Source organism: Giraffa tippelskirchi, chromosome 6 (assembly GCF_054371585.1).
Source record: "Giraffa tippelskirchi isolate mGirTip1 chromosome 6, T2T-mGirTip1v1.2.pri, whole genome shotgun sequence".
In the NCBI taxonomy this organism is placed as follows: domain Eukaryota; kingdom Metazoa; phylum Chordata; class Mammalia; order Artiodactyla; family Giraffidae; genus Giraffa; species Giraffa tippelskirchi.
In genome coordinates, this window is record NC_137280.1 from 13,030,593 (window position 1) to 13,054,682 (window position 24,090).

Genomic DNA, 24,090 nt, shown 5'->3' on the forward strand with positions numbered 1-24,090 from the left:
TGAGCTCCCTAAGTCATTCAGCAAATTCCCACTGGCTACCTATTTTACATATTATAGTGTATATGTTTCTGCACTATTCTCTCCATTCATCCCACCTTCTCCTTACCCCTCTATGTTGACAAGTCTGTTATCGATGTCTGCATCTCCATTGCTGCCCTACAAATAGGTTCATCAGTACCATCTTTCTAGATTTCATATATATATGCATTAATATATGATATTTGTTTTCTTTTTCTGGCTTACTTCTCTTTGTCTAATAGGCTCTAGATTCATCCACCTCATAAGAACCAACTCAAATGCATTCCTTTTTATAGCTGAGTAATATTCCATTGTATATATGTACTACAACTTCTTTATCCATTCATCTGTTGATGGACATGTAGGTGGCTTCCATGTCCTAGCTCTTATAAATAGAGCTGCAATGAGCATTGGGGTACATGTGTCTTTTTCAATTATGGCTTCCTCAGGTTATATGCCCAGTAGTGGGTTTTGTTCCTAGTTTTTAAAGGAATCTCCCTACTATTCTCCATAGTGGCTATATCAATTTGCATTTCCACCAACAATGCAAGAGGTTCCCTTTTCTCCACACCCCTCTCCAGCTTTTACTGTTTGTAGACTTTTTGATGATGGCTGTTCTGACTGGTGTGAAATGATACCTCACTGTATTTTTGAGTTGCATTTCTCTAATAATGAATGATGTTGAACATTTTTTCATGTGTTTATTAGCCATCTGTATGTCTTTGGAGAAATGTCTGTTTAGGTCTTCTGCCTACTTTTTGACTGTCTTCTGCACACTTTTGATTGGGTTTTTTGTTTTTCTGGTATTGAGTTGCCTGAGCTGCTTGTATATTTTGGAAATTAATCCTATGTCAGTTGTTTCATTTGCTATTATTGTTTCCCATTCTGAGGGTTTCCTTTTCACCTTGTTTATAGTTTCCTTTGCTGTGAAAAAACTTTTAAGTTTAATTAGGCCCCATATGTGTATTTTTGTTTTATTTCCATTACTCTTGGAGATTAGTCAGAGGATTCTTCCTCTATGACTATGTTTTCTCTAAGAGTTTTATAGTTTCTGGTCTTACATTTAGATCTTTAATCCATTTTGACTTTATCTTTGTGTATGGTGTTCAAAAGTGTTCTCAGTTCAGTTCAATTCAGTTGCTCAGTCATGTCCGACTCTTTGCGACCCCATGAATTGCAGCACGCCAGGCCTCTCTGTCCATCACCAACTCCCGGAGTCTACCCAAACTCATGTCCATTGAGTCAGTGATGCCATCCAACCATCTCATCCTCTGTCGTCCCCTTCTCCTCCTGCCCCCAATCCTACATTCTTTTACATGTAGCGGTCCAGTTTTCCCAGCACCACTTATTGAAGAGACTATCTTTTCTCCATTGTATATTATTTCCTCCTTTGTCAAAGATAAGGTACCCATAGGTGCATGGGTTTAACTCCAGGCTCTCTATCTTGTTCTATCACTTGTCTGAAAAGCTTTTGATTTCTCAATCAGTTTTGAATGAGATCTTTTCCAGGTAGAGTAATCTCGGTTTTAGATTTTTCCCTTTCAGAACTTTAAATATATCCTACCGTTCCATTTTGGCCTGCAGAGTTTCTGCCAGAAGATCAGCTATTAATCTTATGGGGTTTCCCTTGTATGTTACTTGCTGTTCTTCCTTGCTGCTTTTAATATTCTTTCTTTGTGTTTAATCTTTGTTAGTATGTGTCTCAGCATGTTTCTGCTTGGGTTTATCCTGTATGGGACTCTCTGCACTTCTTAGACTTGATTGACTATTTCCTTTCCCTTATTGGAGAAGTTTTCAGCTATAATTTCTTCAAACTCTTTCTTTTTCTCGTCTTCTGGGGTTCAAATGTTGGTGGGTTTAATATTGTCCAGAGGTCTCTGAGAATGTCCCCAGTTCCTTTCATTCTTTTTCCTTTATTCTTCTCTTCAGCTATTAGTTCCACCATTCTAACTTTCAGCAGACTTACCATTCTTCTGCCTCAGTTATTCTGCTATTGATTCCTTTTAGAGTATTTTTAATTTCAGTAATTATGTTGTTTGTCTCAGTTTGTTTATTCTTTATTTCTTCTAGGTCCTTGTTAAATGTGTTAATTGATTCTTCTGTTTTCTCCATTCTGTTTTTGAGGTTTGAGATCATCTTTTACTATCATTACTCTGAATAATTTTCAGACAGTTTTGCCTATTTCCTCTTCATTTATTTGGTCTTGTAAGTTTTTACCTAGTTCCTTCATTTGTTCAGTATTTCTCTGTCTTTTCAATTTTTTCTGTTTGTGGTCTCCTTTTCCCAGGCCGTAGTATCGTATTCCTTCTTCCTTTTGGTTTCTGCCCTCAGCGGATGAGATTGTTCTAGTGATTTGTGTAAGCTTCGTGTGAGGAGGGACTTGTGCCTGTGTTCCTGGTGGGAGGAGGTAAGGATTTTTTTTTCCCTTTGATGGACAGCGCTGTGTCAGTTGGTATGTTTTGGGGTATCTGTGGGAAGCCTGTCTGCTGATGACTGGATTTTTGATTTTGTCTTGCTTGTTGTTTGGTTGAGGCATTCTGCAATGGGTGTTGCTGACTGTTGGGTGATGCCTGGTCTTGGGTACGGGTGGAGGCCTTCCTGGGAATTCTCACTAATTAATACTCCCTGGGGTTAGGCATTCTCTGGCAGTCTAGTGTCCTAGACTCAGCGTTCCCACTCCAAAGGCTCAGGCCAGTTTGTGGCAGGGGAACTGAGATTCCACAAGCTATTTGTTATGGCAATAAAGGAGTTTAAAGCAAATATACAAAAATAAAAAATAAAACAAAACAAGAAAGAAAAAATGAACTCCAGGCAAATGATAAATACAAAATCAGACAAATAATAACAAAAACAAAGGAACACACGCACACACACACACACACACACACACAGAAACAAAACCAAAATAGTCCAAAGAAAGGAAAGTACAAGAGAGTGCCCTGGTGAGCAAAGGAAAGCAAAAATTTTATCAACCAATTAAAAACGAAACCAACTAAAACATGAACCAGAAAACAAGACCAAAGCAGAGTGCCAACTGGAAAATAAATCTAGGAAAACAAAACAAACTAACAAACATGGTGAGATAAAGATAGAAAAGGAGGGGAAAAAATAGAAAAGCAAAGTTAAGTAGGACTATATAAAAAAGATGTATATACATTAAAGACTACCTACAGCAGGAAAAGAACAACAAGAAAAACAAGCAAAAATAATAAAAAAGATAAACTGCACAGAACTTCAAAAAGCCAACTTAGAGGTAGAAGTATATAAAGGAAATAAAAAGTGTGATTTTAAAAAAAGTTCTCAAAAGCTTAAATAAAATTAAGAATAATAATAAAATCAACAGCCACAGCAACAGAGAAAAAACCAAAAACCCAGAAACAACTACAGAATGAATCAAAACATAAGAAGAAGAATAAATGTTCTTGGATCTCAGCTATCAGCTTCCTTTCCCTCAATGTTGAGTCACAGTCTACCTTCACCTCCCTAGATTGCCCTCCAGTACTGGGCTGTTCTCTATACCTGCTGTGGGGACAGCTCAGACTCTAACCTGGTCCTTCCCCTGCACGTCTTGCCTCCAGTGTCCACTGCTGCCAGAGCTGGGGTGTTTTCTTTTGTGGGAACTCTCATTGTCCTTTTATATGTTCCATAGACACAGAGCCTGCCTAGTTGATCACGTGGATTTAATCTGCCGATTCTATAGCTGGTGGAAAGGTTTTTGATCCTCTTCCTTAGCCTCCCTGTCCCTGGAGTTCAACTGTGGTTTTATCCCCACCTCTGCGGTAAAGAGCCTGCCTGCAATGCAGGAGACCGGGGTTTGATCCCTGGGTTGGGAAAATCTCCTGGAGGAGGAAATGGCAACCTGCTCCAATATTCTTACCTGGAGAATCCCATGGACAGAGGAGCCTGGTGGGTTGCAGTCCATGGGGTCACAAAGAGCTGGACACAACTAAGCGACTAACACTTTCACTTTCTGCAAGTGGGTTATCCACAGGAGTTTGCTCCCGAGGCTGCCCTGGGGGACTTGGGTCTGCCTCAGTGGGGACCAGGTGTGGACGTGGTACAGCTTCTTGGATCACAGGGACCCTGGCATTGCCAGGTACACAGGGAAACTGGTGGCCACGGGCACAGGAGATTTGGCCCTCCTAGGATTTCCCCTAGCCTCTGGCAGCTCTGCCCTCGTGAGGATCGAGCATGGAGGTGAAATAGCTGCTTGGATAGTGGGGACTCCGGCGGCTCCAAGTGTGCAGGGACATCAGCAGCCTCAGGTGCAAGAGCCATGGCACCATTAGAGTCTTTTTCTAGCTTCTGACAGCTGGTGTTACAGGGCCGCCTTGGTTCAATAGCCCTCCAAACTGGTGAGAAAACAGCGATCTCAAAAGGATTCTCAGCGTACCATTCCTGTGTTTTTTATTGTCCCGAATGCCACCAATTGGAGGAGGAAATGGCAACCCACTCCAGTATTCTTGTCTGGAGAATTCCATGGACAGAGGAGCCTGGTGGGCTATAGTCCATGGGGTCCCAAAGAGAAAGACATGACTGAGTGATTAACACACGCACTGCCACCAATTCTGATTGACTACACTAAACTTTCTTGTCTTGGAGTTCCTTTCAAGGATCTGGCTCAAGCCATTCTGCCTTTGGACCTCTATTTGAATGAACACCAGCCCCTCAGTAACAGCTTTTTGTAGTCTATAGAGATGGTCATTTAATTTTCTTTATTATATTATTAATATGCAAAATTATTTAATCAATTTTAATTATAAAACTACTCTTTTATTTTGGAAATAAACTCTACTTGGTAATGGCATAATATGTTTTAATGTGACCCTGGATTCTGTTTGCAATATTTGTCTTACGTTTTCATCAATATTCATAAAATGAATTTGAACTGTAGTTTTGTTTTTTCTACACTATCTTTATTGGAATTTTATATCTTCATAAACATAATTTTGAGGTTTTGCTTCTTTTTCTATGATCTGAAACACTTTAAATGGCATTGGGCTTATCTGCTTCTTAAGGATCTGGCAGAATTTCTCTTGTGAAACAAACTGTATGTTGAACTATTTTTGTAGGAGTAAATGTTTGACTATTTGTCCTACTTTTTCTATGGACATTAGTCTGTTAAATTTTCATTTCTATCTGGGGTAGGTTTCTTAGTAAATAATCTGTTTCATCTTAGTTCTCAAATTTACTCATATTGAGTGACCAAAATGGTGTTTTAGGATTCTTTAATTTCTTATGCTTTGTGATTTTCTCATCGTTGTTTCTTTCCTTCTAACTAAAAAAAAAAAATTAGACAAATTAAAGGGTTTATTTTGTATTCTCCACTCCCTCTTCACCCAAGAAACAGTTCTTGGACTTACTTATTAATTCTATCATGTTCTGTTTTTCTAATTTATTAATTTCAACATTTACTTTTATTAATTTCTTCCTGCTGTCTTATCTATCTTTTCTTTTATTTTGCCTTCTTGAGTGCTTAAATCATCTTTCTCATTCATCCTTGTTTCTTAATATTTTGGCTATATCCTCTAGATAATATAGTTACCCTGTTTTTCTATACAGTGTTTTAAATCCACATAGTTCTTTTTTTAATCATTATTTTCTAGATATCCTACATTTTCTGTGTTTTAAAAGTTGATTGCTTTATTTGTTTGGCAGTATCAGGTCTTAGTTGCAGCATATGGGAATCTTCGTTGAGTCGTACAGGATCTTTCACTGCAGGGTGTGGACTCTAGTTGTGTCACGTGGGCTCAGGAGTTGTGGCTCATCGGCTCCAGAACACACAGGCTTCAGTAGTTGTGGTGCCAGGCTTAGCTGCTCTGCAGCACTGGGATCATAATTCCTCAACCACAGGTTAAGCTTGCGTCCCCTGAACTGCAAGGTGGATTCTTATCCACCGGACCACCAGGGAAGTCCCTCTACAGCTTCAGTCTTGGTATCATCTTTGAAATATGATATCAGTTACATCATATTTGGAAACAAAGAAAACTTTAGCAACAGATTTTATTTATTTATATTGAAGTATAATTGACTTACAATGTTGTACCAATATCTGCTGTACAGCAAAGTGACTTGTTTATACACATATATACGCTTTTTAATATTGTTTTCCATTATGATTTATCACAGGATGTTGAATGTAGTTCCCTGTGCTATACATTAGAACCTTGTTGCTTATCCATTTTGACTGTAAGAGTTTGTATCTACAACCCCAGACTCCCTATCCATCCCCCTCCCTCTCCCTCCCCCTTGGCACCACAAGTCTATTTCCTATGAGTCTATTTCTCTATAAGTCTATTGGTAGATAGATTCATTCATACTATATTTTAGATTCCACATATAACTGATATCATATGATATTTGTCTTTTTCTGACTTACTTCACTTAGTATGATAATCTCTAGTTTCATCCTTGTTGCTGCAGATGGCATTATTTATTTTTTTTGTGGCTGAGTGGTATTCCATTGAGTATATGTACCATATCTTCTTTATCTGTTTATATGTAGATGGACATTTAGGTTGTTTCCATGTTTGTGAACAGTGCTGCTATGAAAATAGAGGTGCATGTATTTTTCTGAGTTGTAGTTTTATCTAGGTATATTCCTAGTAGTTGGATTGCTGAATCATATGGTAATTCTATTTTTATTTTTCTGTGAAACTTTCATTCTGTTTTCCATAGTGGCTATAAAAACTTACATTTCCACCTACAGTGTAAGCAGGTTCTAAAAGTTAACAGAATTTTAAGATATCTCATGGTAGAATATTTTTTATGTTCTAGTTTTGATATTTTAAAGTTTTATTGCATTGTGATCACAGATATCTATACCATTTCTACGTTTTTGGAACTTGCTAAAGTTTTCTTTGTTTCCAGATAGTCAGTTTTGTAAACGTATCTTGGGAACTTGGAAAGAGGGTGCGTTCTCTATTTTATGAGCATATCACTTAGTGGTACATTATTTTATTTATGTTTTCTATATTCTGAGATATATTTTGTCTGTTTTGTCATGTACTGAAAGAAAAGAATCAAGGTTTCCTGTTGCTTAGATTCTATTTCCTAGTTTAAAACGCCTATTATTAAATAAATTTTTCTTTATGGATAGCAATGCTATATTGATGGATACTTAGATATTTATAGCAATTAATCTTTATTTTGGATTGTACTATTTAACATTATAAAGCTTTTTTTTCATTTAATGCATTTTACTTTGCATTCAAACTCATCTGATGTTAATATCATAAGCCTTGTCTTCATTTATTTGCTATTGCTTTTTAGAGCCTTTGCTCTCCCTTTCATCTTCAGCCTTTTTTACTGAATCTAAGACTCTCCTCTTATGTGCAGCAGATAGTTGGATTTTGCTTTGAGATTCAGTCTAACAGTCTCTTTTTTCTTTTAATAGTTATGTTTAAGTTATATGTATTTATGGAAATAAATGTTTGCTTTTAGTCCTGTCATCTTTTTGTTTGTTTTTAAATTTATAGTATGAATTAAATACAGTTTAGTTGGGTGAACTGCTTTGTTGGGTGTGTGTGTATTTTATGATAATTTGGAAGATTTGTATTTTTGTTCTTATAGTTACCCTTATGATCATCTTTACATAGTTCTCTCTCTTCTCCCTATAAACACTGATGAACTTGGCTATTTCCACTTCTTTCCATTACCTTCACCGCTAAATTCATGGTATTATATTTCTTTATGTCTCTTTAAATATAATTCTACATTTAAATATGTTATATACATTTAAAGCATATAATTCTAATGCTTGATTTGTCAGTTTTAAATGATATCTTCTGACCTCTAGTGTATCAGAATATTTTCATCAATGAATAACTGAAAACTGTCAGCAAATCTAATGGTTGTTTAATCAATAAAGACATGTTATCTCAATAACAAATGTCCAGAGATGATAGTTCTAGTATCTCAATGGTATCTTTAGGACCTTGGATTTTTCTATCTTTCCACTTTGCGTTCCTCAGCATATAGACTTTATCTTCATGGTTATCTCTTTCTGGTTCCATTACAGGGATGGAGTAGCTATGAAGCTGAGGCAAGAGACTGAAAAACAGTACTGTTTTGGCTTCTCACATTTCTTCATAAGAGTAAAGAATGTTTGCTCATTCTCATTCCTCATTGGCTAGACCTGAACCACATGTTCATGCTAAGGCATTACTGTTAAGGCAAACAGACTTACAAAGCCTGGCTTAGACCGTTCCTCAAAACTGAGGAGAGCCCCTCCTAGCTCTGCTGAAGGAGCAGCAGGGGAGAACAGATTTGTGCAGGTAGGACCTACACATTGGTGTCAGCTATCCCTGCTTCCTTAGCATGAGGAAACCAGCAGAAATAGATTATCATTAACTTTCTTGTTGCTTTGCTCCTTTACTTGTTAATACACATTGCTACATGTTATGTCTTATGACATATTAATTCTATCCTATAATCATGATCTCTATATTTGTTTTGTTCTTAGTTACAGTGAGTTCAGTACTGCTGTTAGTCATTTTTTGCCACAGTTTTTTTCATTTATTTCTTGATTAGTTCCAGTGAAAGTTGCTCAGTCGTGTCCGACTCTTTGCAACCCCATGGACTATACAGTCCATGGAATTCTCTAGGCCAGAATACTGGAGTGGGTAGCCTTTCCCTTCTCCAGGGGATCTTCCAACCCAGGGATTGAACCCAGGTCTCCCACATTGCAGGTGGATTCTTTACCAGTTGAGCCACCTGGGAAGCCTATTTCTTGATTAGCTGAAGTTAATATACTAGCAATTTCTTCTAGGGATGGTGAAGAGGAGGGAGAGAATCAATTTGGGTCCTTGCATGCTCAAAAAATGTTTGTCAGCTGTCATTATACTTCAGCAACAGTTCTTTTGGATACAAAATACTTGGTCTTAATGTATTTGCTTGAGAATTTTTCTCCAGATTGGGAAATAAATATGGATTGAATCCTGTTTCATTGTTTTGACTATGTTCTTTGGAGATACTGTCTATGCATATGTTTGATTCCATTTTTTGAATTCCATATATTTCATTTTTGCTGTAATCATTTGAGAATTTTTATTTTGTTGTAAATATTTTTAACTTGCATTTACATTTCATTCTGATCACTGTTCTCGTTTGCGTCCTTCCTGATCCTTACTTTTTTCAGCAGTCTCTTTGGGCTGTCTCTAAAATGATTTTCATTTCTCTGATGATTTTATTTTTCTCTTCTGTTTATGAATTCCATCAATACATAATTAATCTCTGTCTGTTCACTTGGTTTATTTAACTTAAGCTCTTGTATATTTACATTGAGTTTTTGTTTTGTAGAGGCATTTGCTTATTTTTGATTTTGTGAAATTATATCTGGCCACAATTTCTATCTGTTCTGTATCAATATTTCTTTAAGTCACTTTTTTTCTCCTTTGTGACTTTTATGTAATTCTTTTATTTTATGTGGCTGCACTGCATGCATGGCTTGCTGGATCTTAAGTTTCCTGACCAGTATCAAATCTGTACCCTGGCAATGAAAGCTCTAAGTCCTAACCCCTGGATCACCAGAGGTTTCCCTTCCCTCATTTTTTATAGTCATCTTTAAATGAGGCATGTTCTTTCCATATCAGTTATTTGTGTAAGGTTTGTAAGGGAGAGGGACTGCTGCCGTGTTCCAGGCTAATAGCAGATGTCCCTGTAACATGGGATTTTATTGGAGAGTATGGTTTTTAGCTTTTACTTTCTTCCTCAATGCTTCATTGTCAGCTTTCTGAAAATATGGCTTGTACATTTGATTTGTTATCTATTCCCAGCTGCCTGCTTTCTTCTGTGCTAACTTTGGTCTAGAAAATCCGCTGCTACTTCATGTCTCTGTATCATCATTACAAACGAGGGGTTGTTCCTTTTTTCCATCAGGTTGGGCGGTTTGGAAAACTGGTTTTGTCTCAGATCAGTAGCCACCAGTGCTCTCTTCTGACATCTTCGTGCAGCCCTGTTTAAGCTGTGACCCCAGTTCATATATCTAATGCAAGGGAAATGAGGTACGCTCGCCTCTTTGGAACGCTATAGTTGTTGACTTGTTCAGACTCTTGCGGTCTCTCCTGATAATGACGGGATTAGGAAAAGCTGACCTAGGGTACTCTTCCTACATATCTTTTAAGAGCCATGTTATGACGTCCCATTCTTTGTGTTCTAAATCTTCTCTTATCCTTTTTTTTTTTTTTTTTTGAGAACACTTGTCATTAAATCTAAGGCCCACCAAGTAATTCAGGATGATTTCGTCTCAGAATCCTTAACTTTATATTTACAAAGGGCCTTTTTCTAAGTCAGGTCCCAGTTAAGTTCTGGGTGTTCAGGTATGTACGTAGATGGACATAGCTTTCTGGAGACCACCATTCAGTTCACTACACTGGTGTTTCTTTTTGTATAACTTTCCTTCATACTTTCAGCAGACCTTTACAGAACACTGCCTTTGTGAATAACACTGTTCGAGGGCTAGGGTTAGGGGTTCAGAGGTTCTAGGAGTTCTAGGGGTTTCAGAGTGTTTACCATTATTACTAGTATCATTAGTATACTACTACTAGTAGTTACCAGTATTCCTCAAAATGTTTATAATTTGATTGAGGACTTAAGAACTACATCTGAACGATAACACAAGTTTAAAAAGTTAGTTTAAAAAGTGGAACATTTTGGTAACTAGTATAAGCATTACTTTACTTGGAGAAATGTCTATTTTGAGATGATGCTTTGATAGCTTGGGCAAGAGTTAGGCTCCAAGGCAGGGCAGGTCCTCAAGTTTCTGCAAGAATGAATTTAAAAAGCAGGAGGATCAAGATGGTCATGATGGTGGTATGAGAGATGGCTTTAGGGAGAGGAAAGACAAAAGGGGATTTTTTTTCATGTGAAATTCTCTGTTTTCTGAAATGTGACCCTTTCTTACCCTCTATGTACATCAGTAATAACCATAAAAATCACAATAAAATTTGTTGAGTGGATTTCCTTTGGAAACCAGTAAAGGAGCTGGGATTTACAAAAACACGCACTTGCATATGATTAAATTCAAGACAATGATGCTCTTAATAAGTCCTGTAGTTTCAGAGGAGGGCAAGGACTCTGTGGTTTGCGTTGTCTCTGGGAAATGGATCTTGAAGTGAATCTGAAAGGCTGGGTGCAATATGACCGACAAGGAGAGCATTCCATCAGTGACTGTGACATTGCTAAAGGCAGGAATGTACCTAAGACAGGCTTGAAACAACACATGAACGGTCTGGTCTGGCTGGATTCCTTCAGGCTTTCAATGGAAGTGCAAGATTGCAGACTTGCTTGTAAATGAATATAAGGACTGTCCTGAATAAAGTTGTATTTTTTTTTTGCCTCTCTATGCCTTGTGGGATCCTAGTTCCTCCACCAGGGGTCAAACCCACACCCCCTGCAGTGGAAGCATAGAGTCCTAACCACTGGACCACCGGGGAAGTACTAAAGTTGTAGTTCTTAGTAAAGGGTGAGCCTTCCATAGCCTGTGAGTTTTTTTTGCTGTACTTCACAGTGAGAGCCACCATTCATTTTGTTGTGAGACTTGGCCTTAACAGGGTTCAAAAGAGTGGACTGAGGGAAGGAAGGAGACAGAGGAGTCTGTCAAAAATACAGAGAAGGAGCCACTAGAGATGGGAAAACCAGAATAGATTGGTGTCACTGGGGCTCAAGTAGGAGAAAATTTTGAGAAGCATGACTTGACCTATAAAATCCCAAAGCCGAGAGAGATCAAGGAGAAGAGCCTTTTGGCAATCTAGAGTACCTGATGTGTAATAACACATCTCAGCGGTGTGGGCGTGTGGCTGGATGGAGGGCACTGAAAGGCATGTGGCAGAGAGTTAGGAGGAGGAGAGTGGTGAGGAAATGGAGCCATACTGGTAATGAATGGAAGGAACAGACTTGAGTGGCAATCCAAGCAGGTGGTCCAATCAAGTAACTCTGTTACCAGGCGGAGAAGACTTTCTCACCAGGTAAGAGATTGGAAGGAAAGAGCTTAGAGACAGGGACTAGAAATGTAAGAGTGAGAGGCCCCATGAAACTGGCCAAGGTGGACAGGATCTGGACAAGTAGGGCTGAGGTTAATTGACAGGAAGAGGAACATTCCCCTCTGGGTGTCTCCTTCAGGAGGTGCTCCTGTTAGTGAGAATTCCAGAGAAGGGGAGGGCAGAGCCCTGACCCCAGAATCAGTGACATATGGGGTCAGGGTCTTCTGGGCTCCACTGTATGGAAGGGGTTTAATCTTTTGTGAGCTGTGGTTCTGGTAGAGAACAGCAGCCAAGGAAGAGACTAAGGGAAAATACGGGGTGAATTTATATGATTACTAAAGTTTTGATGCAAGATTAATTGAGTTAAAAAAAAAAGCATTTGCAGAGGGATTAGGCAGAAGAGGCGGGCCTTGACATATAAACAAGCATCTCTGGGGGCCAGGATGGCACAAGTGACTGAAGGGGGCAGGTCATGGACTGGAGAGCTCCTGCCCAGGCTCTTGGGAGCGGGGGGCAACCACCACCCAGCTTCCACAGCTGTCACTGTGTGGGGGTGCATGGCCAGTATTGCCCATCCTGGGAGATCTGGAGTTTACGTGAGACCTCTGGATGAATTGGCACTTGTTTCCAATTTTTTTAAAAGAATGCTGTGTGACTCAAACCAAAATGCCCATTGGCAGTTTTGGGCCCTTGGCCACCAGTTTGTCAGCCCTGTTAAATGATGGCCAAGGAAGCCTTTGGTGGCACTTTTGGTTTTTTAATGGCTGCTTTTATTTGAGACCACCACTTACAATGGAGAGTAGGGACATTTTTATTCATCAGTTTCAATTTGAGTGGCATTCTTTTGACTCCACTGACAAACGGACAACATTAAAAAGCAGTTTTCACTAAGGCACTAGACTTTCAACATCCTTTGAAAGAATCTATAACCACACCTTCATATTTGTACTCCACTAATTTCAGTTAAAATTTGCAAGGTATGGTACCTATGAGGCAATTGGGCAGAATTTCTGTTGCACTGTATTGAGTGGAATGCAATGTCACTTTTCCTGTCACTTGGAATTGGCAACAAGGGCCCATATATCAACACCCCTTATTGTAAAGTGAGATGCAAATAAGTGGAGTCAGACATTTCCCCCAGAACTCAGTAAGAGGTGGCCAGCCTGTCCTCATTCCGAACTGTCACCTCATACCTCCCTCATCCTTTCTCAGCTGATAAAAGAAAATATGGGGTAGAGAGGAGAAAGAAGGCATTGTTACAGTTGTGAGATGCTGACCAAAGGTCCAAGTGTTACAGTGTTTCCCTCCCTTCCCCACGGAGCCTTCCTGTGGACCTCCAAGCCCTGTGACAGGGGGCTGCCGGATGAGAGCCTGGGGTGTCCCAGGAGCCTGGCTTCTCTCGCTGGCCTTTAGATGGTGGATGACATGGGGCAGCGGAGGTCGCTCTTGATGCTGCCATTAGCATGGAGTGGAGCTAAGCGTGGGGAAGGAAGGAGAGAGACTGACACGGCTCTCTGAAGCGTAGGGCTGAATGTGAATTTGGAAATTGGTGGCTGCTTCTTGCCTGGCCCAGGAGTCTGCCAAAGCTGATAAAGGAGGCGCCACAGGGTAAGGTGTCTAAGAAGGCAGAGGGGATCTCCCGCCCCACCTGGAAGGCCCTGAAGGGGATTTCCATGGTTCCTGTGGCTCCGCAGAGGAAGCAGAGAATGCGAAATGTGAGGCCTGAGTTTTGGGATGATCCGGTGACATCTAGTCAGGGGCTGGGGCAGATCCTGGGGGGCATGGACTGACGGCACGGAGACACGCTGCCAGCTCTCTGAGAGCATTCTCTGTCACAGACGGAAATAGGGAAGCAGGGTGTCTCCCCAAGTAAACCACATGCACCTTCTGGGTAAAAACTGCCAAATCCATGATGACCACCAGTGGCTGAGAGACCCGGACTCGGCCAGAGTGGACACTTGAATAGATTCGCATTACCGCCCGCCTCTCACTGGTAGCTGGCCTGAGATCTCGAGCCCTCACCTCACAGATCTCACTCTCTCTGCTCCAAAGCACTGGCCGACTGAAGCCTGGAAGGTGGGGAAGGGAGGAGGTGCCCTGGGCACTGAGCAGGTCTCCTCTGTACCTGGAGGGTGAGGAGGGGAGAGGAGCAGCCCAGGGCCCATGCTCCTCCAAGTCCAGACCTGCCCTGAAGCAGTGCTGCCCTGGGGAGATGGAAGGAGGAGAGCTTGAAACTGGGTGAAAAACGGGAGTCCAGGAAATAAATAGGTTCGTGTCTTAAAAACTGCACTGAGACTCTTCTAATAACTGATAATGATCCGAAAATACTGGAGTCTGTCCAGATGTTACTAAGGGATGATAAGGTATATGGTGCTTTGTAGCACAGCTCACAGGAAGGACTGGGGGAAAATAAAACCGTTTCAAGTGTTTCATTGAATGCAGACCATGCAATTACCTGGTTATATGCAATAGAGTAGAGAGGATACAGATATTAAAGTCAGGCTGACTTGGGTTTGGGTCCTTGCTCAGCCACTTACTTTCCACATGATTTCTGGCAAATTACTTTCTGCACAGTTTCCTTAACTGTGAAATGCAGACGTGTTGTAACAAAAACCTCCCAGGGATTTGAGGGAAGATTAAGTGAAATAAGTTCTACGAAGTGTCTAGTGTGATGGCTACAGCATGGATTCTTGAAAGGGGGAGTGATCATTACTATAACTCGAGACAGATGTGATAAGTCAAGGACTAATGGCCAGTGTAGCTGTCACCTGTCATTTATCACAGTTAGACGTGTCGAATCTGCTAAGTATCTGATGTTTTCTAAATCCCAAACTTTCTTTTTCAATGAAAGCAGCAACAGTTTCAAAGCATCTTTCTGCTTGATTTTCAAGTTTAAACATATCTAACTGGAATCTAATTCTATGAAAACCATGAAAAAAGGGTCTCTTGTCCTGATCAGAAACATGAGGAAGCTCCAAAGGAGAGACCCGAGGCAGGGCTTCTGTCAGCCTCCAAATGTGCCACACACGTTTCACTGGGAAAACACTCTGAATGACATGCTCTCAGCCTCGGGAGTGCGTTCCTTGGCAACCTTGGCAGAGGGGATTTTTATGCTGCTAGCCAAAGCCCTGCCACTTGGGGCTGGCTTGAGTGCCTTTGCTCCTGACCAATTCCTTTTCCCCCATCCGAGGAACTTTTGTTCGCATGATGGTCACTGTATCTCTTCCCTTGTACTCACTGGCCCTGACCCAGGCTTCCTCCCCTCTTCTCCCAGCTTGGCATGGGCATGCAGCAGCGGGAGGTTTGCTTTGAGAAGGCTCCCGCTTTGGCACTGGCATCCCACCTGGCTTCTCATCTCTCTCTTTACTTTGCCTGGAGCCTAGATTCCTTGTGACTGAAAACTGATGGAGCTGCTCCAGTCCCCTGCTGGCAGGGGGAGGGCAAGGCTGCCCAGGTAACAAGAAGACTCCTTCCGCCTGCCTGCGGAGGGTCGATTCCTTCCCTTCCCCTCCCTTTCCTTCCCCTCCCTTTCCTTCTCTCTTCACTCATACGGTAAAAAAGTGTCTTTTTTGTGGTCTCTTTTGTGCCACTTTCCCCCCCCACATTTTTGTGCTTCTTTATGGGGTGATTACAGTGTAAAAACTGGCCCTCAAATGTAGTGCTGAAGTGCTGTCCAGTGTTCCAAGTGCAAGAAGGCGGTGATGTGCCTTACATGGAAGGCAAGGATAGATAAGCTTTGTTCAGGCATGAGTTATAGTGCTATTGGCAGTAGGTTAGATGTTAATGTATCACTAGGTGTTATATATGGTGTCTTTAAAAGAAACACACATGAAACAAAGTTACGTATTGATAAGTTGCCCAAAACCTTGTAACCAGAGGTTGCTGCTGCTAAGTCACTTCAGTCGTGTCTGACTCTGTGTGACCCCATAGACGGCAGCCCACCAGGCTCCCCCGTCCCTGGGATTCTCCAGGCAAGAGTACTGGAATGGGTTGCCATTGCCTTCTCCAGAGGACAAGAACCTAACCCTGTATTTCCCTACCTCAGTTTAGTATTCTATAGTTCAGCGCTTGCGGTGACTTTATAGAATATAACTACCATGAATAATGAGACTTGATTATGTATATTTTTCTGGCAAAGATGGTAGAAAATATCTCCTTGCCATCTAAGTTCGGCTAGACACACAGCCGTCTTTCTAAGCCATGTTGTCAGTTTACCAAACACTGCCCCTAATGCTGTGCAGGCTTTGTTTCCTCACATCTTAAAATCCCACACCCAGTATCTTACGTAGCACCTGAAGTGGCTGATGCTCAGTAAATGCTGAGTGAATGAATGAGTGAATAAATGAGTAAGTGAATGCTTCATGTCCATAAGATAAACTAGTTTATTATGCCACATCTTAAGAAATACAAGAATGGACATGGGAATCAATATTTTCTTTCTTTTAAGTAAGCCATAAAACTTTTAAGTTGCCTTCTAGTTGATTATATACTGTTTGTTAAGCACTGGCTGTTGGGATTTTCTGAATGGAATTTTACAGTTTGCTATATAGATTGTTTATTTCCCTTAGTCCTGTCTGATAAGATTAAGGTCCATCCGTCTTGGGTAAGAGTGCAGTGTTGACTTATTAAGAGCACTTTAGTAAACAGAGAGGTTATCAGCCACCAGTGTCACTACCTTGTCATCTGTTTGACTGTTATTGGGTTCAGAGATCAAGAATCATCAACTTAAAGAGGTAGATTATGTAAGGGATTCTGGTCTATGAAGAACCTTACAAATGTCTGGGGACCTATAAATGTGGATGTTTTTGTTTCATTTATATATCTATTCAACAAGGATTTTGAACAAGTATTTTGGTGTTGTAATTTGTAGTGTAAAAATGTGACTTCCTGGAGATTGCAGCTATTCTGTGGCACATTGGAAAATAATCCTATTTAGAAAGCAATATATTTCATAATTTATTCCTTAAATATTCATTAAGCATCTGTTATGTCCAGGCACATGGGATATAGCAGCAGACAAAGCCTCTGCCCTTTGAAGTTTACATTCCGCCAGGAAAAGCAGACAGTGAACAATAGATCAGTGCTTTCTCCTTTGTCTTAGCCACTCTCACACATCACAAGTATTGTTGTCCCCATATTATTATCTGAAATTTCTTGCTTTGTGGGGGTCTGTTTGTTCATTGTCTGTCTCCTTTCATTGGTATATGGCTCCAAAAGAGTGCAGACCTTGCTTGTCTTTTCTGTTAACTAAGTCTTCATCACCTAGAATAGTGTTTGGTCTAATAGTAGGTACTTAATAAATGTGTCTCTGTACTACATGACAGCTCAGATGGTAAAGAGTCTGCCTGCAATGCAGGAGACCTGGATTCAATCCCTGGACTAGGAAGATCCCCTGGAGAAGGGAATGGCAACCCACTCCAGTATTCTTGTCTGGAGAGTCCTGTGCACAGAGGAGCCTGGCAGGCTATAGTCCATAGGGTCTCAGAGTTCGACGCGACTGAGCAACTAACACTGATAAATGTTTGGTCTTATTTATTTGTAATTGTGTTAATGTTATGAAGTGTATTCTTTGAGATTTTGACTTAGTGCAAGGAATCAGGAATGTCTTTAAGAAAATACTGACTGAATTGAACTCTGAAGAAGTAAGAATTGACCAAAGGGGACAAGGAGGGTATATTTTCCAGACAGAGGAATCAGGACAAAGCATGGCATGATGGGGTGTGTGAGATTAAGTCAACATATCTAGAGCTCAAGGGTAGGAGAATGCATAAGAAGAGCCTACAGAGGTAGGAGAGGGCAGGACATCAGGGATTTCAGGCTGTGTGAAGAGTTAAAGTTTTGTCCTACAAGCAGTGGGAAGCAACTGAAGAACTATAAACAGGAAATCAATCTTGTTGCTCTATAGATTGGAGGGAGACAAATGAGTGTGACCTTTTGTGATTTTGAAGATTAGGCATTCAGTTTTGGAAATCTTGAAGTTGAAGTTTCTGTAAAACATCTCCAGTTGGAGATGTCAAATAGACAGTTGTATATACATATTATTGGGTTTAGAGAAGAGGTCTGAGATGATTATACACATTTGAGTAAAAACCCTCTGGTGGCTCAGCGGTAAAGAATCCGCCTGCAACGCAGGGATGTAAATTTGATTTCTGGGTTGGGACAATCCCCTAGAGAAGGATATGGCAACCCACTCCAATAATAGAGAATTCCATGGACAGAGAAGCCTGGTGGCTTCAGTCCATGAGGTCAAAAGAGTTGGACACAACTTAGTGACTAAATAAATAAACAAAAAACTGTAGATGATATTTGAAGTCAAGGGTATTGATGAATGGCTAGGGAGAGAGTATAGACTTAAAAAAAGAGAGAGAGCTTTATTTAACTAGTATTGAGGAACTTCACCTTTAAAACATTTTATTTATTTTATTTGGCTGGGCTAGTTCTTAGTTCCCTCATGTGGGTTCTTAAATTGATGCATTCAAACTTTTAGCTGTGGGATGCGGGATCTAGTTCCCTGACCAGGGATCGAACCTGGGCCCCCTGCATTGGAAGTTCAGAGTCTTAGCCACTTGACCACCAGGGAAGTCCCAAGGAACTTCAACTTTTAAAGACTTGACAAAAAGGATGAACAGGGAAGAATCTTAAAAGTGGAGGGGGCTGAAATATTATAGTTATATCAATTTCTATAGCCTCTATAGACAGTTTTGTTGTCAGTTGCCCAAAGATAGTTATACCCACCTTGAGCCTAATTTCTCTACTGAAATTCAACTTAATTTATTATATTCTAATTATTCATTTTCTTGTCCATTCCTTCTATTGTCCTTGAGAACTGAGACTTTGTCTTTTAAAACCATGCTTGGAATCCTAGCATCCAGCACACCGACAACCTAGAAGGCAAGGTTTGTGTTTGTCACAAAACAGATGTCTGTGTGTGAGTGGGAATAAGGATCCTCCTTGGGAAAGACGAGTGAGGACAGAAAGCAGAGCTTTTCTCACATGGCTTCTCTGGGTGACAACCATAGACAATTTTAAGAATTTTGTCTAAAACTGTGAAATGGTGACCTTCAGGTATCAGGAAGTATATGGGACCATTTCTAGGGGGTAGAGGAGTTCAAATTCTTCATCTGTGATGTCTTGCGTGGATTTGTTCCTACCCTAAGACCTGTGGCTGCTAGAAGCTGCTGCATCAGAGTTAGGAATCCACCAACAGGCCTCTTTTCTCTTTTCCATTACTTTTTTTTTGGTTGTGTCCTGCTGCTTGTGGGACTCTTAGTTCCCCTGCCAAGGATCAAACCCATGCCCTCTGCCTTGGAAACCTGGAGTCCTAACTGACAGGGAATTCCTCCATCTCCTTCCTAACTGTGTACGGCCACTTCCCCTAACTTTTTATGAATCCTTCTTGTTCCTTTGCTGGAAGAATCCAGGAACATGTTTCACAACTATAGGCATTGTTCTTGTTGTTCAGTTGCTCAGTCGTGTCCGATTCTTTGTAACTCCATGGGCTATAGCACGCCAGGCTTCCCTGTCCTTCACCGTCTCCCAGAGCTTGCTCAAACTCATGTCCATCGAGTCGGTGATTCCATCCAACCATCTCATCCTCTGTCGTCCCCTTCTTCTCCTGCCTTCAATCTTACCCAGCATCAGGGTCTTTCCTGATGAGTCAGTTCTTTGCATCAGGTGGCCAAATATTGGAACTTCAGCATCAGTCCTCCCAGTGAATATTTGGGATTGATTTTCTTTAGGATGGATTGGTTTGATCTCCTAGCAGTCCAAGGGACTCTCAAGAGTGTTCTCCAACACCACAGCTGGAAGGCATCAGTTCTTCGGCCCTCAACCTTCTTTATAGTCCAGCTCTCACATCCATACATGACTACTGGAAAAACCATAGCTTTGACTATATGGTCCTTTGTTGGCAAAGTAATGCCTCTTCTTTTTAATAGGCTTTCTAGGTTGGTCACAGATTTTCTTCCAAGGAGCAAGCGTTTTTTAATTTTATGGCTGCAGTCACCGTCTGCAGTAATTTTGGACCCAAGAAAATAGTCTTTTACTGTTTCCAGTGTTTCCCAATCTATATACCATGATGTGGTGGGACCAGATGCCATAATCTTAGTTTTCTGAATGTTGAGTTTTAAGCTTTTCCACTCTCCTCTTTCACCTTTATCAAGAGGCTCTTAATTCCTCTTTACTTTCTGCCATTAGAGTGGTATCATCTGCATATCTGAGGTTGTTGATATTTCTCCCTGCAATTTTAATTCCAGCTTGTGATTGATCTAGCCCACATTTCAGATGATGTACTCTGCATATAAGTTAAATAAGCAGGGTGACAACATACAGCCTTGGCACAGTCCTTTCCCAATTTTGAACCAGTCTGTTTTTCCACGTTCGGTTCTGATTGTTGCTTCTTGACCTGCATACAGGTTTCTCAGGAGGCAGATAAGGTGGTCTGGTATTCTCGTCTCTTTAAGAATTGTCCACAGTTTGTTATGATCCACACAGTCGAAGGCTTTAGTGTAGTCAATAAAGCAAAAGTAGATGTTTTTCTGGAACTCTCTTGCTTTTTCTATGATCCAACGGATGTTGGCAATTTGATCTCTGGTTCCTCTGCTTTTTCTAAATCCGGCTTCTTGTACATCTGGAAGTTCTTGGTTCACATACTCATGAAGCCTAGCTTGGAGGATTTTGAGCATGACATTGCTAGCACATGAAATGAGTGTAATTGTGCAGTAGTTTGAATATTCTTCAGCATTGGCCTTTGGTATTGGAATGAAAGTTGAACTTTTCCAGGCATTATTTTTACCAAAGATTTAATATTTTTGTATGGTTAGTGACCCTTGTCTCCATTTTTTATTCTGAAAAGCATTACTTCATTTCATATAATTTTTACTTTTGGTAATGGGGTTTCCGTATTCTTTTTGATGATGGAGCTGATAATGATAATATGATCGGTGTGTGAAGGTCAGTGGTGCGTCCCGTCCTCACATTATTCCTCATTCATGTGGGAGTGTCTGTACTAGTGTAGCCTCTCATGCCCATGTTTGGGGACTGGTTCTTTTTCCTTGGCTGAAGCAACAGCTGTAATATTGAAACCTTACTGTCAGCTAGTGATCCGGCCATTGATGCCTGGACTCTGCTTTAATTCATGATCTTTGCTACCTGAGTTTTCTTTTCTCAAGACTTAAACTGTTTGTTCTTGACCTGTGGAATTTTATGCTTACTTGATCCGAGGAATTTTTCTTAAGTCCCTAGTTTTGAACCAGTGACTCTGTTCTTTCAAGCCAGCTATGTGTTTTTCAGCTTCTGCCTGTTATCTTTTCTGCTGTCTGTTGTATTTCTCGTCTCCAGGATGACTTGGATGACTGGGCATTTTGTTAGCTTTGGGCAAAGGCATCAGCATGACCTGCATGTGGCTGAGGAAGAGTGGTGCTCAGCTTTGGAGGGTTGGGATGAGTGCGTGGAGGGTATCAGGGCAGAGAGTCTCGGGGAAACAGGGGCTGCTCTGGTGAGGGGCTTTCAGAAAGATAAATTTCACTGATTCCAAATCAAGGTGAATATGAAATTCTGTCTACATGAGTGAAGACCAATTTTTTTTTTTTAAACATTTGAAGGCATACATTTAAGATGACAGCCTAATGTTAAAAATGGGAAGTTATGATTTATGAACAGTAGTATAATTTTGAATAGCATGACCTTTTTCATTGACACTAACTTGCTTTACATCTTCAGGTTTCATTGTATTAATACTGTGAGTAAAATGCAGAAAACTTATAGAAGAAGAAATGATTTTTTTTTATTGATTTTTTTATTCAGTAGTCATTACTTATATCCCTTTTACATGATTGCAGATTTTAAGTTGCAGTAATGATCTTGCTACTCAATTAGCCTATTTCTTACAATTGTAACCTTCTGGAGTAGCCACAAACATATGAGAAAACCAACAATAAAAACCTTTGAGTTCAACAAAAACATGTTTCACACAGTCCATGAGTTCAGTCTGTAAAACTAGAATGGCATTTCCTTTTTTTGTAATAGACCTGGAACTTATCTGATTTAGTTATGTCTATGGCATTTTATTTATTTTTTTCCTGGAAATATATGGTTTTTACTTTTGACCTAGGAAACAAAACAAAAGATTATGGCCTTAAAAATAGCCCTGTGCAAAGTTACTGGCATGAAAGCATAATTGAGAGAGACACTGAGGAGATCAGTGCTGTTCAGAAGGAATTTCTGTGATAACAGACGTGATTGTCTGTTTGTTCCATACAGTGGCCACTGGCCAAGTGGCTATTATGACTGAAGAACTGAATTTAAATTTTTATTTTATTTTAACTTAAATAATCACATGTGGATAGTGGCTCCTATCTTAGATGGCACAGTTCTAGGTCATTCTATTGGTTTCCTATTGCTGCAGTTAAGAAAATTATTATAAAGTTAGTGGGTTAAACACATGATTTTATTTTCTTATGCTTCTGTGGGTTAGAAGTCTGGCAAAAGTCACAGTGACCTAAAATCAAGGTGCTTGCAAGGCTGCTTTCTTTTATGGAGACTCTAGGGTAAAGTCCATTTCCTTGCTCTTTCTGTTTTTTTTTTTTTTTTTTTTTAGTTGGGAGCTAATTACTTTACAATATTGTAGTAGTTTTTGCCATACATTGACATGAATCAGCCATGGGTTTACATGTGTTCCCCTTCCTGGAACCCCTCCCACCTCCCTCCCCATCCCATTCCTCTGGGTCATCCCATTGCCCCAGTCCTGAGCATTTGTCTCATGCATCGAACATGGAATGGTGTTCTGTTTCACATATGATAATATACATGTTTCAATGCTATTCTCCCAGAACGTCCCACCCTCACCTTCTCCCTCAGAATCCGTAAGACTGTTCTATGCATCTGTGTCTCTTATTCTGTCTCACATATAGGGTTATCGTTACCATCTTTCAAATTCCATATATATGCATTAGTATACTGTATTGGTGTTTTTCTTTCTGGCTTACTTCACTCTGTATAATGGGCTCCAGTTTCATCCATCTCAATAGAACCGATTCAAATGTATTTTTTTAATGGCTGAGTAATATTCCATTGTGTATATGTACCACAGCTTCCTTATCCATTCGTCTGCTGATGGACATCTAGGTTGCTTCCATGTCCTGGCTATTTTAAACAGTGCTGCGATGAACATTGGGGTACACGCGTCTCTTTCAATTCTGGTTTCCTCGGTGTGTATGCCCAGCAGTGGGATTTCTGGGTCATATGGCAGTTCTATTCCCAGTTTTTTAAGAAATCTCCACACTGTTCTCCATAATGGCTGTACTAGTTTGCATTCCCACCAACAGTGTAAGCGGGTTCCCTTTTCTCCACACCCTCTCCAGCATTTATTGCTTGTAGACTTTTGGATAGCAGCCATTCTGACTGGTGTGAAATGGTACCTCATTGTGGTTTTGTTTTTTAACAGTAGCCCACATTCCTTGGTTTATGGTCCCTTTCCTTCATTTTAATGCAGTGTTACATACCTCTGTCCCTTTCTTCCATAGTCACATCTCCCTCTGACTCTCCTGTCTCTCTCTTCCACTTTTAAAGACCCTTGTGATTACACTGGATTCACCTGGATAATCCAGCCTACTCTCCCTGTTTTAAAGTCAGATGGACAGATGCATAGAACAATTTTATGGACTCTGAGGGAGAAGGTGAGGGTGGGACATTCTGGGAGAATAGCATTGAAACATGTATATTATCATATGTGAAACAGAACACCATTCCATGTTCGATGCATGAGACAAGGGCTCAGGGCCGGGGCAATGGGATGACCCAGAGGGATGGGATGGGGAGGGAGGTGGGTGGGGGGTCCAGGAAGGGGAACACATGTAAACCCATGGCTGATTCATGTCAATGTATGGCAAAAACTATTACAATATTGTAAAGTAATTAGCCCCCAACTAAAATAAATAAATTTATAAAAAAAAAAAATAAAGTCAGATGGTTAACAATCCTAATTCCCCATTTCCATGTAACCTAACATATTCGTAGGTTTAGAGATTAAGAGTTGGACATCTTTAGGAGGACTTATTCTGCATACCACATCATTTTGTAAATATGGAGCCAT

At 40.4% G+C, this 24,090-nt stretch overlaps 1 protein-coding gene and 1 non-coding gene across 10 annotated transcripts in view; one reads left to right on the forward strand and one right to left on the reverse strand.

Annotated features, from left to right (window-relative positions):
• CPQ (carboxypeptidase Q) overlaps positions 1–24,090 on the forward strand; it is a 548,292-nt gene that overhangs the window by 32,230 nt on the left and 491,972 nt on the right. The gene's annotated exons all lie outside the window — the stretch shown is intronic.
• TRNAG-UCC (transfer RNA glycine (anticodon UCC)) lies at positions 18,507–18,579 on the reverse strand. Its single transcript has one exon. It is a non-coding gene; the product is annotated as a tRNA-Gly (tRNA).